The 17,990-nt window shown below is 42.0% G+C and overlaps 1 protein-coding gene across 16 annotated transcripts in view; it reads right to left on the bottom strand.

The window, feature by feature from the left end:
- The window catches only part of LOC105474705 (SET and MYND domain containing 3), an 813,173-nt gene that overhangs the window by 59,722 nt on the left and 735,461 nt on the right, over window positions 1-17,990 (bottom strand). The window contains exon 12 of one of the 16 annotated variants that reach the window (XR_011607705.1): window positions 6,121-17,474. The exons of the other annotated variants lie outside the window; for them this stretch is intronic. The gene's annotated coding sequence lies outside the window, so the exon portion shown is untranslated. The remainder of the gene's footprint in view (window positions 1-6,120; window positions 17,475-17,990) is intronic. 16 annotated transcript variants of the gene reach the window in all.

The raw sequence follows: 17,990 nt of genomic DNA, 5'->3' as shown, positions 1-17,990 counted from the left end.
CCCCACAAAGCTACTCCTTGAGAAGAGCAACTCCAAGACACATAATTGTCAGATTACCAAAGTTGAAATGAAGGAAAAAATGTTAAGGGGACCAGACAGAAAGGCTGGGTTACTCACAAAGGGAAGCCCATCAGACTAACAGTGGATCTCTCGGCAGAAACTCTATAAGCCAGAAGAAAGTGGGGGCCATTATTCAATATTCTTAAGGGAAAGAAGTTTCAACTCAGAATTTCAAATCCAGCCAAACTAAGTTTCGTAAGTGAAGGAGAAATAAAATCCTTTACAGACAAGCAAATGCTGAGAGATTTTGTCACTACCAGGCCTGCCCTACAAGAGACCCTGAAGGAAGCACTAAACATGGAAAGGATCAACCGGTACCAGCCACTGAAAAACATGCCAAAACATAAAGACCATCAATGCTAGGAATAAACCACATCAACTAACGAGCAAAATAACCAGCTAACATCATAATGACAGAATCAAATTCACACATAACAATATTAACCTTAAATGTAAGTGGACTAAATGCTCCAATTGAAAGACACAGACTGGCAAATTGGATAAAGAGTCAAGTCCCATCAGTTTGCTGTATTCAGGAGACCCATCTCACACGCAGAGACACACAAAGGCTCAAAATAAAGGGATGAAGAAGATCTACCAAGCAAATGGAAAACAAAAAAAGGCAGGGGTTGCAATCCTAGTCTCTGATAAAACAGACTTTAAACCAACAAACATCAAAAGAGACAAAGAAGGCCGTTACATAATGGTAAAGAGATCAATTTAACAAGAAGAGCTAATTATACTAAATATATATGCACCCAATACAGGAGCACCCAGATTCATAAAGCAAGTCCTTAGAGATCTACAAAGAGACTTAGACTCTCACACAATAGTAATGGGAGACTTTAACACCCCACTGTCAACATTAGACAGATCAACGAGACAGAAAGTTAAGAAGGATATCCAGGAATTGAACTCAGCTCTGCACCAAGCGAACCTAATAGACATCTACAGAACTCTCCACCCCAAATCAACAGAATATACATTCTTCTCAGCACCATATCACACTTATTCCAAAATTGACCACATAGTTGGAAGTAAAGCACTCCTCAGCAAATGTACAAGAACAGAAATTATAACAAACTGTCTCTCAGACCACAGTGCAATCAAACTAGAACTCAGGATTAAGAAACTCACTCAAAACCACTCAACTACATGGAAACTGAACAACCTGCTCCTGAATGACTACTGGGTACATAACGAAATGAAGGCAGAAATCAAGATGTTCTTTGAAACCAATGAGAACAAAGACACAACATACCAGAATCTCTGGGACACATTTAAAGCAGTCTGTAGGGGGAAAAGTATAGCACTAAATGCCCACAAGAAAAAGCAGGAAAGATCTAAAATTGACACCCTAATGTCACAATTAAAAGAACTAGAGAAGCAAGAGCAAACACATTCAAAATCTAGCAGAAGGCAAGAAATAACTAAGATCAGAGCAGAACTGAATGAGATAGAGATACAAAAAAACCCTTCAAAAAAATCAGTGAATCCAGGAACTGGTTTTTTGAAAAGATCAACAAAATTGACAGACCGCTAGCAAGACTAATAAAGAAGAAAAGAGAGAAGAATCAAATAGACACAACAAAAAAATGTGTAAAGGGGATATCACCACCAATCCCACAGAAATATAAACTAGAATCAGAGAATACTATAAATACCTCTATGCAAATAAACTAGAAAATCTAGAAGAAATGGGTAAATTCCTGGACACATACACCCTCCCAAGACTAAACCAGGAAGAAGCTGAATCCCTGAATAGACCAATAACAGGCTCCAAATTGAGGCAATAATTAATAGCACACCAGCCAAAAAAAGTCCAGGACCAGACAAATTCACAGCTGAATTCTACCAGGGGTACAAGGTGGAGCTGGTACCATTCCTTCTGAAACTACTCCAAACAATAGCAAAAGAGGGAATCCTCCCTAACTCATTTTTTGAGGCCAGCATCATCCTGATACCAAAGCCTGGCAGAGACACAACAAAAAAAGGGAATTTTAAACCAATATCCCTGATGAACATCGATGCAAAAATCCTCAATAAAATACTGGCAAACCGGATTCAGCAACACATCAAAAAGCTTATCCACCATGATCAAGTGGGCTTCATCTCTGGGATGCAAGGCTGGTTCAACATATGCAAATCAATAAACGTAATCCAGCATATAAACAGAACCAAAGACAAAAGCCACATGATTATCTCAATAGATGCAGAAAAGGCCTTTGACAAAATTCAACAGCCCTTCATGCTAAAAACTCTCAATAAATTAGGTGTTGATGGAACATATCTCAAAATAATAAGAGCTATTTATGACAAACCCACAGCCAGTATTATAGTAAATGGACAAAAACTGGAAGCATTCCCTTTGAAAACTGGCACAAGACAGGGATGCCCTCTCTCACCACTCCTATTCAACATAGTGTTGGAAGTTCTGGCTAGGGCAATCAGGCAGGAGAAAGAAATGAAGGGTATTCACTTAGGAAAAGAGGAAGTCGAACTGTCCCTGTTTGCAGATGACATGATTGTATATTTAGAAAACCCCATTGTCTCAGCCCAAAATCTCCTTAAGCTGATAAGCAACTTCAGCAAAGTCTCAGGATACAAAATTAATGTGCAAAAATCACAAGCATTCTTATACACCAGTAACAGACAAACAGAGAGCCAAATCATGAATGAACTTCCATTCACAATTGCTTCAAAGAGAATAAAATACCTAGAAATACAACTTAAAAGGGACGTGAAGAACCTCTTCAAGAACTACAAACCACTACTCAATGAAATAAAAGAGGACACAAACAAATGGAAGAACACACCATGCTCATGGATAGGAAGAATCAACATTGTGAAAATGGCCATGCTGCCCAAGGTAATTTATACATTCAATGCTATTCCCATCAAGCTACCAATGAGTTTCTTCACAGAATTGGAAAAAACCATTTTAAAGTTCATATGGAACCAAAAAAGAGCCCACATTGCCAAGACAATCCTAAGCCAAAAGAATAAAGCTGGAGGCATCACGCTACCTGACTTCAAACTATACTACAAGGCTACAGTAACAAAAACAGCATGGTACTGGTACCAAAACAGAGATATAGACCAATGGAACAGAACAGAGCCGTCAGAAATAATACCACACATCTACAACCATCTGATCTCTGACAAACCTGACAAAAACAAGCAATGGGGAAAGGATTCCCTATTTAATAAATGGTGCTGGAAAACTGGGTAGCCATATGTAGAAGGCTGAAACTGGATCCCTTTCTTACACCTTATACAAAAATTAATTCAAGATAGATTAAAGACTTAAATGTTAGATGTAAAACCATAAAAACCCCAGAAGAAAACCTAGGCAATACCATTCAGGACATAGGCATGGGCAAGGACTTCATGTCTAAAACCCCAAAAGCAATGGCAGCAAAAGCCAAAATTGACAAATGGCATCTAATTAAACTAAAGAGCTTCTGCACAGCAAAAGAAACTACCATCAGAGTGAACAGGCAACCTACAGAATGGGAGAAAATTTTTGCAATCTACTCATCTGGCAAAGGGCTAATATCCAGAACCTACAAACAACTCAAACAAATTTACAAGAAAAAATCAAACAACCCCATCAAAAAGTGGGCAAAGGATATGAACAGACATTTCTCAAAAGAAGACATTCATACAGCCAACAGACACATGAAAAAACGCTCATCATCACTAGCCATCAGAGAAATGCAAATCAAAACCACAATGAGATACTACCATCTCACACCAGTTAGAATGGCGATCATTAAAAAGTCAGGAAACAACAGGTGCTGGAGAGGATGTGGACAAACAGGAACACTTTTACACTGTTGGTGGGACTGTAAACTAGTTCAACCATTTTGGAAGACAGTGTGGTGATTCCTCAAGGATCTAGAACTAGAAATACCATTAGACCCAGCCATCCCATTACTGGGTATATACCCAAAGGATTATAAATCATGCTGCTATAAAGACACATGCACACGTATGTTTATTGCGGCACTATTCACAATAGCAAAGACTTGGAACCAACCCAAATATCCATTAATGATAGACTGTATTAAGAAAATGTGGCACATATACACCATGGAATACTATGCAGCCATCAAAAAGGATGAGTTCATGTCCTTTGCAGGGACATGGATGCAGCTGGAAACCATCATTCTCAGCAAACTATCGCAAGGACCGAAAACCAAACACCACATGTTCTCACTCATAGGTGGGAACTGAACAATGAGAACACTTGGACACAGGAAGGGGAACATCACACACCGGGGCCTATTGTGGGGAGGGGGGTGGGGGGAGGGAAAGCATTAGGAGATATACCTAATGTAAATGACAAGTTGATGGGTGCAGCACACCAACATGGCACATGTATACATATGTAACAAACCTGCACGTTGTGCACATGTACCCTAGAACTTAAAGTGTAATAAAAAAAAGAAAAAAAATTTTTTGTAATAAGTAAGAGATAAGCAATATGATCCTGCCCTGCCCAAATGGAGGGCGGGGTGGACTTGGGAGAAGGAAGGGACAACAGAACCACGGCATTTGATGTAAACGTGCCCAGGAAACTTGTAAAGATATGACGCTGGTGGCTGTTAATGCACCCAAAGTACCTGCAAGTGGCACTGAGGCTCTCAGCCTTAGCTACCCAGTAGGATCAGCCAGGGAGCTTCAAAAGAGACACCCAGGCCCAGACCCTCCACATCGACAGCTGAAGCCCGCTCTCCAGGAAGGAGGCCTGGGCCCCAGGAGATTCCAACATGTCCTCAAAGTTGAAACCAACTGATACAGCAAACTCTCAACAAGTAACAGCAACTACTCATTATTCAATGTTAATTTATAGCCAGCATAATTACCATTTTAATGGTTGTATATAATGAATTCCATCATGTTTATAGACCATTATTTACTAAGCTGCTCCTGGAAATTTAGATCACTTTCAATTGTTTATTATGATATGATGCAGATCTGCCAGAATATATTCTTTGCCTTTCTTGGGTATTTGCTGAAGAGCAATTCGTAGGAGGTGGAATTCTTGAGCATGAACATCTTGAAAACCACAGAGATTTTAGACCTTGGTGGTGATGTAGTGAGACACCTGCATTTTACTATTAGGCATGCAGTAAAACTTTCAATTCCATATTGGAAAAAAGCTGAAGCTTCAAGAAACAAAGCATTTCAGGTGGAGGGTACTTTCAACCTCTGTTTCTGGCTGTTTTCACCTCTTTAATCTTCCCTTTAGGCTCAAAAGAAAACAGGCAGAGAGAGGGGGGCTAGATTTCCTGCAGAGAGAGAGAAAAAAGAGAGAGAGAGAGAAAGAAAGAGAAAGATGCTGGCGGTGGGAATTCACTTCCTACCCACGCGAGCAAGTCTGCTGGGTGGGTGCACAGCATCTGCCAGCAAATCCCCAGGCAGAGGGCTGTCCGGGAGTGCAGGGGAGGAGTTGGGACCAGCCCCCACCTTGCAAGCATCCCAGCTCTAGGAGATTCCTCTGGGCAGAAGATTAAAAACAAATGTTTGATGCTATTCATGGAGCACATGCCTCATGTTTTATTCTCTTTTCTCCACACTGCCCTGGATCCTCCGCTGCTCTGGACATCTTAAGGTCTGAGGCAGAGACCTGTGTGACAGCACAATAGCGGAAAGAGAAGGTTTCTCCCATCAGAGAGGCTTCATGGGAAATTCTCTTTCTTGAAAGCACTCTTAGATGTCCTCTTCCCTTTTACTCAACAGAGAGCCAAAATGCTTGTGATCTGGCAAAGGAAGGTGAATGAGGCAGAATCACTGCCCAGAAAGATCTTTGCAGAGAGGGACATAACTCTCCATGCTGAAAAAGGCCAGGCCTAACCTGCTCAGCCTCACCTCCCTCCCTGCCCTCACAGACGCCCTCGGCTGGGTGAGGGCCTGGTCTTGTTGCTCAGAACTTCCAGACCAGCCTCTTTTTTGCCCCCTCCTGGTTACATTCCCCAGGTTGCCCATCTGAAGAATGATCTGTGCTTCTCTCTGACTTGACTCAGAGGCTGAATGACAAAGCCATCTTCTTACCACTTCGACAACGTAAGTTCATCGGCACGCTTCTGAACGTACTACAGACCCCAGTCTTCCTTCCTCGCTCTTTTCTTCCAGTTCCAGCGGTGAGTTTCACTTTCTCCTCTTTTGCAGCTTTTAAGAATAAGGTCTACTCCTCAAGGGCCGAAGTTAACTGCCACTGATCCGGTATATTCCTGTTCACGGAAGGGGCAGACCTGCCCATCCCACAGTAGGGTAACTACTTCCGGTTCCTCAGTCATTCTGGAATTAGAGCCACAGCCAGGAAGTGGGAGTTGCCTGGCCTTCCCCCAGCTTCACATCCACTCGTCCCAGTCTGTTTCCTTGAGGAAAGATCAGAACGATCATCCAGGCCATAACAACACCCTCTTGTTATGGAAGGAAGTGCTTCCTGAGGTCACCTGGCCCGAGAGTTAGGAGGAGGATGACCTCTGGGCTCTCAGGACTCAACCCAGTGCGTCCATTCCGTGACCACACAGGGGAGCCTCCCACTGTGAGCAGACTGCAGTGACCAGGGAGAGGCGCAGAGGCTGTCCTGGACACGGCTGCTGAGACGCTGCTGAGACACCCTGAGGGGACACAGGTGCCTTCCTCGTCAAGATGCTGCCGGTCGCGTTCTGCGTTCTCTTACTTAAAGGTGAATGCATCACCAGTAGCCAAGGGGAGCAGGGGCAACCCTGGGGAATGTGTGTGTAGTCTGAGATACTACGTTTAGAGGATCTTGTCCATACAGTGGCTAGAAACAGAGTGGGAATGGGTATGGGTAGGGGCAGAGAACTAGTCTGAAGCGACTGAAAACAAAAACAAAAACAAACTACTGAATATAGATTTAATTAACAAGCAAACATTGTACTTTGAGTGATGGGCAGATGTAGATGAGAAAGGGAGGGGAAAAAAGAGAAGAAAGAAGTAGGATTCAGTAATGAGCAAAATATGTTAGTGGCTGTGTGTGCGGGTGTGTGCGTGGATGAATGGCGTGACACGGGTCAGCAGGAAGCTGCAATTCAGACCTGGCGATGAGGACATCTGGTCCTCGTCTTGAACATCACCTGGGCCTATGGGTGAGCTGGGGCAGACAGTTCTCAGTGATGTACGAAGAGGGCCCTGTGTGGCCCTAGGCACAGCCCTTCAGCACTGGGTGAGCTGGGGCAGACAGTCCTCAACCATGTACGAAGAGGGCCCTGTATGGCCCGAGGCACAGCCCTCCAGCACAGCAGGAAGATGAGGAGGGCTTCCCCTCACATTACCATCCCCCAAAAAAGTTACAATAAATTTCTGACAAACCAGAGCAATTGTTGCTAGTAGCTGTGTGTGTGTCTCCCTTCTCCTACCGCTCCCATCTGTCACACATGCGCATGTCAGAGAGGACAATTTTGGTTTAATTTCCTGCAGCAGCATATAAAACAGATTAAGGAAATATAAAATTGGAGCAGGCTGGTGTTGGGAAAAGCTTATCTCTTTCCATTAAATTTTATTTTTTTAATGGTAGCATTTAAAAAGAGCCTGCACATAATCTTCCACAGAGCACTCACTTGAAGCCTCCAAGGAGGGTGCCTGCTGCACCCACATCCAGACTCTAAATGTCACACGAGAAGAGCAGCATAGATTGTCTGCCACATGACAGGCATACAGTTAACTCAGTAATAGAGAAAGAGTCCCCAGACTTGATTTCAATTTCATCACATCTGCTTTTCTTTAAGTAATTTTAGAATTGTGGTCATATATTAAATAAAATGAATTATATCAAATCATAACATTGGAAACTATATACCTTTCCTATTAATTTTAATATGAATATATTAAGCTTATCAAGGATCTCAAACAGTTTCTACCGTGAGCTTGAGGAATCCAGTAAGTGACTTCCCAAGTATGATTTAAATATGGATATAAAATCAGAGAAAGAAATGTATGCATGATAAGAACCCCTAGAATCAAATCACAACAGGAAAAAATACAGCAGATTTCCTTATTCTGCCCATCTCAGAATGAAAGAAAAGCAGAGATGGCCAGATGCGGTGGCTCGCGCCTGTAATCCCAGCACTTTGGGAGGCCAAGACGGGCGGATCACGAGGTCAGGAGACTGAGACCATCCTGGTTAACACGGTGAAACCCTGTCTCTACTAAAAAAAAATACAAAAAACTAGCCAGGCGAGGTGACGGGCACCTGTAGTCCCAGCTACTTGGGAGGCTGAGGCAGGAGAATGGCATAAACCCGGGAGGTGGAGCTTGCAGTGAGCTGAGATCCGGCCACTGTACGCCAGCCTGGGCAACAGAGCGAGACTTCGTTTCAAAAAATAAAATAAAATAAAATAATAAAAATAATAATAATAATAAAAAGAAAAGCAGAGGGTGGGGCACAGGGAGGAGGAAGCTGGTCTGGGGCATTCAAAGGAGGAAATGCAAGAAGCAAGAGGTACAACACGTTAAGCAGCTCTGAAGGCACAAAAAGCCCTTTGCAAGGACAGCAGAGAATCCCAAAGACTTTGATGACCCACCTCAGCTCAGCAGCACCCCTGGAGACCCCACTCTACTCTACACCTTGGATAACCCTCCATGTGTACATTCTGCTGGAGAAATCTGTCCTCTTGGGAGGCAGAATTTCCTTAGAGATAACATCTACCCATTCATTCACTCAATACTGTCTGAGCAGCTGTAATGAATAAAACGTGGCCCTTGCCCTGGGAGAAGCTCTGGCATAGTCAGAGGGACAGAAAGTAAATACCAGATCATTACAGTGGAACAGTGTGTGTTCAAGAGAGATGCAAAGTGCTGGGGCACCCAGAGGAGGGAGGAACCAGGTGGCCCACGGGACCCTCAGGAGGGGTTACAGATGTGGTGAGCTCAGGTCTGTGCTTTCCAGTGGTAGTAACCATTCAGAAGAAGCACTGCTGTTGTGCCACTGTTCAATCAATCAATTAATCAATCTTTATTAAGCCCTGAGAGACCCTGAAGAAGTTATGTTTCCTCAGCTAAATAATAAGACTGGACAAGATAAATTCTAAGAGCAACCCAAGTCCCAATGTGTTGTACAGTGTGCTGTGCCAGACACAGAGCTAGAAGGTGTGGATTTGGTTTTGTTTACAAATATTGTTACTGATTTCTAATTTAATTCCATTGTGGTCAGATAATTTACTATGTATTAACTTGAATGTTTTTATGTTTATTGAGATCTGTTTTATGGCATGAAAATGGTCTCTTTTTGTACTATAGTTACTTTAAAAATGTGCATTGTTATTGTTGGGTAAAGTGTTTTCTAAATGTCAGATCCCGCTGGTTGATGGTGTTACGGAATTATTTTGTATCCTTACTGAATTTCTGTCTAGTTGTTCTACCAACTATTGACAGAGGAGGTTTGATGTTCCCAGTTGTGCTTATCTGTCCATTTCTCCTTTCAGTTCTATCAGTTTTTGTTTCTCATGTTTTGTAACTGTGTTATTTGGTGCATACATATTTAGTACTGCTATGTCTTTTGGTAGACTGGCCTTTTTTCCATTATACAATGTCCCTCTGTCTCTCATAACATTTTCTTTGCTCTGAAGTCTACTTTACTTAATATTGACATAGCTACTCCAGGTTTCTTGTGATTCTGTTTTTATAATATATTTTTTCCATCCTTTTGCTTTCAACCTATTTGTATAATTCTATTTAAAAAGAATTCTTACAGACAACATATGCTTGGGTCATGTGTTAAAAATCTTTTCTACTAATCTCTGTCTTTTAATTGGTGTATTTAGGCAATTTACACCTTTTACATAGACCACTTACATAATTTACAATGTTATTAATATAGTAGGGCTTAAATCTGCCATTTAATTTTTTGTTTTTCATTTGCTCTCTTTTTGTTTGTTTCTTTTTCCTGCATTCCTGTGGGTTAAACTTTTTTTAGAATTTCATTGCTTTTGAGTGTATTACTTTATATAGTTTTGTGGTTACTCCAGGTCTTATTATTTACATATATTTTATATATATACACACACACTATATATATACACATAACTTGTATATAATATACCTACGTATGTATATATGTATATATACACATATATATGTATATACCTTATCATAGTTTACTAGTGTCATTTTACCAGTTGAACTCAAGTGTACAAACCTTACTTTCCTTTACATTTTACCCTCCCCCACTCCCCCATTTGGAATACAATTGCCCTAAATATTTCTACTACATACATTTAGAATCATATCAGATAGTGTATAATTTTTGCTTCAGCTATCAAACAATCTAGAAAACTCAAAGGGAGAAGGAAAGATCATTTTACTTACCCACATTTTTGCTGACCATGTTCTTTCTTCTTTCCTGACGTTCCAAGAGCCTTCTTTTATCATTTTCTTTCTGTTTAGAGAATTTCTTTAGCCATTCTTTTACAGTAAGTCTGCTAGTGATAAGTTCTTTTAGTTTTCCTTCATCTGAAAATGTCTTGATTTCTTCTTCATTCCTGAAGGGTATTTTTGCTGGACAAGATAAATTCTAAGGGCAACCCAAGTTTTGGGTTATCAGTTCTTTTCTTTCAGTAGTTGAAAAAAATATGCTACTTTCATCTGGTTTCTGTGGTTTCTGATGAGAAAAATCACTGTCATTCAAATTGTTTTTCCTGTACAGGTAAGTTGTCATTTTTCTTTTGCTGCTTTTAGGACTTATTGTGTGTGTGTGTGTGTGTGTGTGTGTGTTTAGTTTTCAGAAGTTTGAGTATGATCCACAGTCTTGGTGTGAACTGCTTTTGGTTTATACTGTTTGGGGTTCACTTAGCTTCTTGAATCTACAGGTTTATGTCTCCTGCCAAATTTGGAGAGTTTTCCACTATTAATTCTTTTCTTAAAAAACAATGTGGCAAAGTACACAAAACACTAATAGTTGTTATCATTTTAACTATTTTTAACTCTTGAGTAGCATTAAGTACATTCACATTGTTGTGTAACCATTACTACTATCCATAACTTTTGCATCATGCTGTATCAAAACTGTGTACCCATTAAACAATAACTTCCCATCCCCTCCTCCCTTCGAACTCTGGTAACCACTGTTCTACTTCGGTCTCTAGGTATTTGACTGTTCTAGGTACCTCATATAAGTGGAATAATATGATATTTGTTCTTCTCTGTCAGGCTTATTTCACTTTGCATAATGCCTTCAAGGTTCATTTATGTGTAGCATGTGTCATAATTTCATTCCTTAAGGTTGAATAATATTCCATTGTATGTATATATCCCATTCTATGGGTTGCTTTTTATTCTGTTGATGGTATCCTTTGATGCCCAAAAGTTTTTAATTTTACCAGTTTGGTGAAGTCCAATTTGTTTATATTTTCTTTTGTAGACTGTACCTTTGGTGCCATATCCAAGAAATCATTACTATGTCCAATGTCATGAGGCTTTTTCCTTAATGTGTTCTTCTAAGAGTCTAGTAGAAGCTTTTGATCTTACGTTTAGGTCTTTGATCCTTTATATGGTGTTAGGTAAGGGCCTAACTTTACTCTTTTGCATGTGGATATACAGTTTCCCCAACACTATTTGTTTTACTTTATATGGTGTTAGGTAAGGGCCTAACTTTACTCTTTTGCATGTGGATATCCAGTTTCCCCAACACTATTTGTTGAAGACACTGTACTTTTTCCATTGAGTGGTCTTGGCATCCATGTTGAAAATCACTTGACCATATATGCGAGGGTTTATTTCTGGGCTCTCTATTTTATTCCATTGGTCTATATGTCCATCTACGCCAGTATCACTCTGTTTTGACTACTGTAGCTTTCTCATAAATTTTAAAATCAAGAATGGTGAGTTCTCCATGTTTGTTCTTCTTTTTCAAGACTGCTTTTGGCTATTTGGAATTCCTTGAGGTTCCATATATATTTCAAGATGTATTTTTCTATTTCTTCCCCAAAAAAGCCATTGGGATTTTGATAGAGATTGCATTGAATCTGAAGATCATTTTGGGTAATATTGACATCTTAATAATACTAAGTCTTCCAACCTATGAACATGAGATGTAATTCTCCTTATTTATGCCTTCTTCATGGAGAATAATTGAGTATGTTACTCAGTTTTGTGTTATTGCAAATGGCATTATTCTCTTAATTTTGTTTTCGAATTGTTGATTTTTCATGTTTAGAAATATAACTGATTTTTGTGAGCCAAGATTGCACCACTGCACTCCAGCCTGGGTGACAGAGCGAGATTCTGTCTCAAAAAAAAAAAAAAAAAAAGAAAAGAAATACAACTGATTTTTGTGTGTTGATTTGTACCCTGCTACCTTGCTTAATTCACTTATTAGTTGTAACATTTTTGGGGGGGTGTGTGTAATCTATAGAGCTTTCTCCATATGAGATCATATTATCTGTATATAGAGATAATTTTATTTCATCCTTTCCAATTTGGATGCCTCCACCGTTATTTCTTCAAGCACTTTTTCCACCTCACCCTCTTTTACTTCTCTTTCTGGGACTTCAATGTTAGATCTTTTTGTTATTGATCCTCTGAGGCACCGTTCAATTTTACTTTTTCTTCAGTATTTTTTTCTGTTTTTCAGGTTGGGCAGTTTCAATTGTCTTATCTTCACATTCACCAATTCATTCCTCTGTTTCCTCCATTCTGTTGTGGAGCTCCCTTCTGTTTATTTTGATTATTATATTTATCAGCTCTTACATTTCTATTTGTGTCTTCTTTATGGCTTCTACCTAACTGAGGTTTTCTACTTTTTCCATTTATTTTGAGGGTGTTTGTAATTCCTTGATGAAGCATTTTTATCACGGCTGCTTTAAAATCTGTCAGATTATTCTAACATCTCTGTTATCTTGGAATTGGCGTCTACTAATTGCTTTGATTTTCATTAAGATTGAGGTCTTCCTGGTTCTTGTCACAGTGAGTGATTTTTAACCGAAGCACAGATGTTTTGAGTATTCCGTTATGAGACTCTGAATTTTACCTCAACCTGCTTTGGTGGCTTTCTCTGACATCGCTCCAGCAAGAGAATGAGGTGATGACACCCTATTACTGCCAGGTGGAGGTACAAGTTCATGTTCCCCATCTGACTCCTTGTTGCTACTGAACTTATACTTCCTGGTAGGTAAATTTCTGCTTATTGCCCATAATACGGCTTAATCACTGTGTTTGCATTTTAGCCGTTATTTTCTTTTCTCTTTTTTGGTTCAAAAACACACTCTTGGAACTATTATTCTCCATTTGGAGGTCAGTAGGAACCATTCATAAATATCAGAGCTAGGGGCTTCCAAACAACTCTTTGAAGGTGTTAGTGACAACTATGGAACATGGTCTCTGTGTGCCTTCTTATTCTACCTCTTTCCCTCCCCTCCCCACACGGTAAAGTATGATGTTAAGTATTTAGAGGAGGGCTTTTTAACTAGACACCACGGACACTTAGTCCATGGAAGGGCTTCAGGGAGCCTCTGAAGCCGCCATCCACACCAAATATACAAAAGGTTGTGTATATTTAACCTTTCTCTGGTTAGTCAGTGGCCCTCATCAGATTCCTAAATAGGGATACGACCAAAGAGGTTAAGAATCACTGTAGCAGATTAAGGCATGGGACCAACAGAAGTGCATGCTCTAAATCAGCCATTGCTGGGGCTGGAAATCAGGGTGGCTGATGCAAGAATAAAAGAAGCAATCTCTAGGACTTGCGGCCTTGTGCTCTCTATTTAGATGCAAAAAAAGCTAAAAAAATGCTCAAGATATAAAATACTTCAATAAAATTAAAAGAGAAGGGAAAAATTATGATACAAAAAGTTTAAATACAGATTTTAAAAAAATGGATACTGAGGGGAAAGAAGTCTAAGTTTTGGAGCCAGACTTGCTACAAAGCAACTCCACTAGGGCCGGGGTGCGGGAGCCTGCAGCATGCAGCGTTCACAGGAAAAAACCAGCTCTGATTAACAAGACAGCCCACATGGGCTGTCCTTGAGGTCCAAGAAGTCAAATTAGTAGTAAACAAAAGCCTTCTAAGAAATAAATGGAAAGAAATAAAAGTAGATTAGAGACAGGAGAGGGCAGGAGGGAAGCACTGGGAAGGGACCCCGGGACTGTCCCATGGCAGCAATCAGAAGAATTTCAGCTGAGCCCAGTGGAAACGGAAGATGAAACCAAATCAGAGCTGGGCTAAGTGGATTCCTTTCCTGGAGGAGGCTGGAGCCTAACTGAATCTGTAATAAATCTCTGTGTCTGAAGCTCCTCTGATTTCTGTTCAAACTCAGTCTTCAAAAACCTTATTCAAGTGATTTCATTCCATTATTTCCAGGGTTTCTAAGACAAGAAAGAGCATCCCAGGGGTGCCTGTCTGAAGATGACATCAGTTTCAAAAGGCAAAGAGTATAGCCTCCCTTTTCCCTCTCCAGGTTACCCGAGTCCTGAGAAAGCTCAGGAAAGAAAGACTTTCTGCAGGAAGACACTGACCTGCTTCTAGACTCCCAGGTCATGTGAGTTTTCCTAGGGATGGATACATTCAGGCCATCCCTCCGCTAGCAAATGCTCAGCAAAGGTCATGAGAAGATCTGGTCCATTAACCATAAACAGCTAAACAGCAGGGTCGGGGGAGGCTTTTAAAGTCTTCCATCCATTACCAAAATCCATTCATTCAAGCATGTCTTTAACAGAGCTCGCTGTATTGGGGGCTTGTGTGTCTACGTTAGGTGGCACCAGAAGACACAAAAGGAATGTAAGGTCCCTTGAGGAATTCCCACTCACCTTGGGGAGCAGGCATAGAACATAACTGTTCACCAGAGGAACCACCGTGTACCCCAAACTACAAACACAAGTACTGAACAGACCCGCTAGTGGGAGAGTGATCAGAACAAGCGTTCCTGTAACAATACCCATCTTTAATCGTTTCAAAATGCTAGAGATTGGCCAGCACACTCTTGCGCATTGCCTCGTTTACTCCTCAAAACAACTCTGTGGGATAGCTATCAGCCTCCTTTTACAAATGAAATTATATTCAGAGATTAATGCAAATGGTAGGACTGGAACCTGGACATACTGACTCTAAATCCTTGCACTCTTTCTACGACTCTGCCAGGAGTGCATGTTTGCTCCTTTGTTGATCATCAGACCTCGGCAAGAGACCCAATGACTTTTGTAGAGACACATAGCAAGTTTGGGTAAGGCCACCATTTAACCCCAGGCCTCATGACAGATAATCTGACGCTGCTCCCAGAATACCTTTCAACTGGCATCTATCGGGGTGCATGCCTGAGCTTCACCTTGGTACCAAGAGCAGGAAAAGCTAACATGATTACCAAGAGAAGCTTCTGAAAGAGGCGATGCAACCTCATCAGAAGAGTACGAGGGCAGCAGAACAGACCTGGGCATGAGGGATGGAAAGGGCAGTAAGAGGGTCATCAGAAGGGCTGGTGATGGTCAGTACCATCAGCCCAGGCCACATTATCCTGAAAACCCATAGCGAGATGTCTGTCTGGGTTGGTTCAGGCTTGTCCTCATAGCTGGGGGTTTTAGATGTCTCCTTCAAGAGTTCTGTACGCAATGGCAATGAATAAAGCTTCACGGAAAGAAAAGCAGCAATCTAAATCTTCTCTGATTTTTCTCCCTTATTTTCCCCAATTTGGCAACAGGAGTTCGGCTAGAGCTTAAGGGATTTCTACACACTGATCTTACTAGACAGCCTCATCTATTTAACTGGACCAGTCTAGAGGGAAAGAACAGAGCCTTGGTTTCTGGCCTGGATTTAATGACTTGTACATGTTTATTTCCTCCATTAAATTGTACACACCATACTGATTTTTTTTGTTTTTTTTGTTTTTGAGACGGAGTCTCACACTGTAGCCCAGGCTGGAGTGCAATGGTGCAATCTCGGCTCACTGTAACCTCTGCCTCCTGGGTTCAAGTGATTCTCCCACCTCAGCCTCCGGAGCAGCTGGGATTTCAGGCACCCGTTATCATGCTTGGCTAGTTTTTGTATTTTTGTAGAGATAGGGTTTCATCATGTTGGCCAGACTGGTCTTGAACTCCTGACCTCAGGTGATCTGCCTGCCTCGGCCTCCCAAAGTGCTGGGATTATAGATGTGAGCCACTGCACCCAGCCTGGGTCTTATCCAAAGTAGCAGAGGTATTTGATCACCGTGTTGAATTAAATTGAACAAATACACCTGACTTTGGCTCGTGTGACTTCAGGGAGCTCTTGCATGTCTCCCAACCTGAGCGCCTTCATTTTCAAATAGGAAGGAATTCCTGTTTGTCCCGCTGACCTCATACAGCTGTCACCTGTCATGAGGACTAAGTATGATCACGTATCATGTATGTACGAGCAGTATTCATAGTTTTTCTAGTCCCATATAAACACAAAGGTCTAGTTTGATCACTTACAAACATTTGCTTGCAGGTGGCCCTGTGTTGGGTATATCATACATTAGGAAATTTCCTGTACATCACTTTTCTGTCAAGACTTTCACACAGTAAGCCCTTAATAAGGATCTTCTGTACCTCGCTGATTCGACTGGCTAAGTACCCCCAAGACCAGAAAAGGAAAGTTCTTCCTGAGGCTGCAGACAGTGTGCTGTTCCCCCCGCCTGGGCAAACATGCCAGACATGATAAAAAGAACAGGAAGAGCTGAGTGCCTTCAGGAAATCCGAGTGTTACTCCTGTTGGCCACATGCTGACTTTATTTAAAGATCAAATAAAGGCACTCTGGCTAGCATTCGGCAAAAATGAGCACGGGGGAATCTTATTTTTAAGAATCCCTCAGGCATTTGTCATTTCTCTCAGGTCCATGTGGGCGGCTGCCAATGTTATGGGAGCAGCCGGCCCCTGGACACGCCCTGAGCAACCCTGATGCCCAATCCTTCCACCGCCACTCTTCCGCACACAAGGGCATGGCGGCCCAGAGGGTCCTGTTAAAGTGTCAAGTGCTTCCTATGATACCCACACGCCAGGTCTCCATATGACCCACCGGTGCCTGGCTAGGTGGGCATGTGAGCTCTCCTTTGGAAGGGTCACGGACTGGAGGAGAGGGAGTTCTGCTGAGGTGGGAAAGCCAGACAGCAGAGAGCCCTGGGCTCCTCTGGGCAGAGGAGACTCCTTAAGCGGGTGAAACTAACCATCGTGTTTTAACAAGGTATTCCAACCCTAAACCAGTTCTCCCGTTTAGTTTCTTGACACTTACTACTAGAACCGTATTCACTGACCTCCTTCCCTTCCTCCTTCCCCCAACAATGAATACTTCCTAAGTTCCAGATCCCTTCATGGCACTGAGCTGGTTACCAAGGCAACCACGAAGCCCTCGCGCTCTCCTGGGGGCAGGGGTAGGGGTGGCCGTCAGGTATGCCTACTGCGATGTGGAAAGGGCTCTCCTGGCAAGGTGGGCAGAGAGCTGCAGGGGTAGAACGGCAAAGTAACACTGGAGTTAGGCCTTAAAGGATTACAGAGTTCTGTCAAGCCCAGGGGGTTGTGATGGGGAGGGCGTTTAAGGCAGAGGAAATAGCCGTGTGAAGACGGAGGAGTGAGAAGTTCAGGGTCACGGTGGGTCCTGGTGAGCAGCAGTGAGCACTGGCTGGGTGGAAAGGGAGAGAGGAAGGGCGGGGAGAAGAGGCTGTAAAGCTGAACTGCCACAAAGAGGGTCAAGGGCTTGCCGTGCAAGGGATATCGACTGTTCTGTGGGCAATGGGGAGGAGGTACAAACGAGTTGACCTTGTGGAGAGGGCACAGGAGCAGTGGTGTTCTGAGGCTGGTTTGCACCAGGGTGCAAGAGTAATTGTTAAGATTATTTTTACAAGAAGGTTGATTTTACATTTAAAATCAGCCATGGTTGGCATGCCTGCATCACAGAAATAGGCAAACGTCACAAAGCAGGTTTTTTTCCAGAGTGGTTGTTAAACATTTACCAGCA

The sequence above is a fragment of the Macaca nemestrina genome, chromosome 1, assembly GCF_043159975.1.
Source record: "Macaca nemestrina isolate mMacNem1 chromosome 1, mMacNem.hap1, whole genome shotgun sequence".
Lineage (NCBI taxonomy): Eukaryota > Metazoa > Chordata > Mammalia > Primates > Cercopithecidae > Macaca > Macaca nemestrina.
Note: the sequence above shows the minus strand (reverse complement) of the source record. Positions and strands in the feature narration are given on the sequence as shown.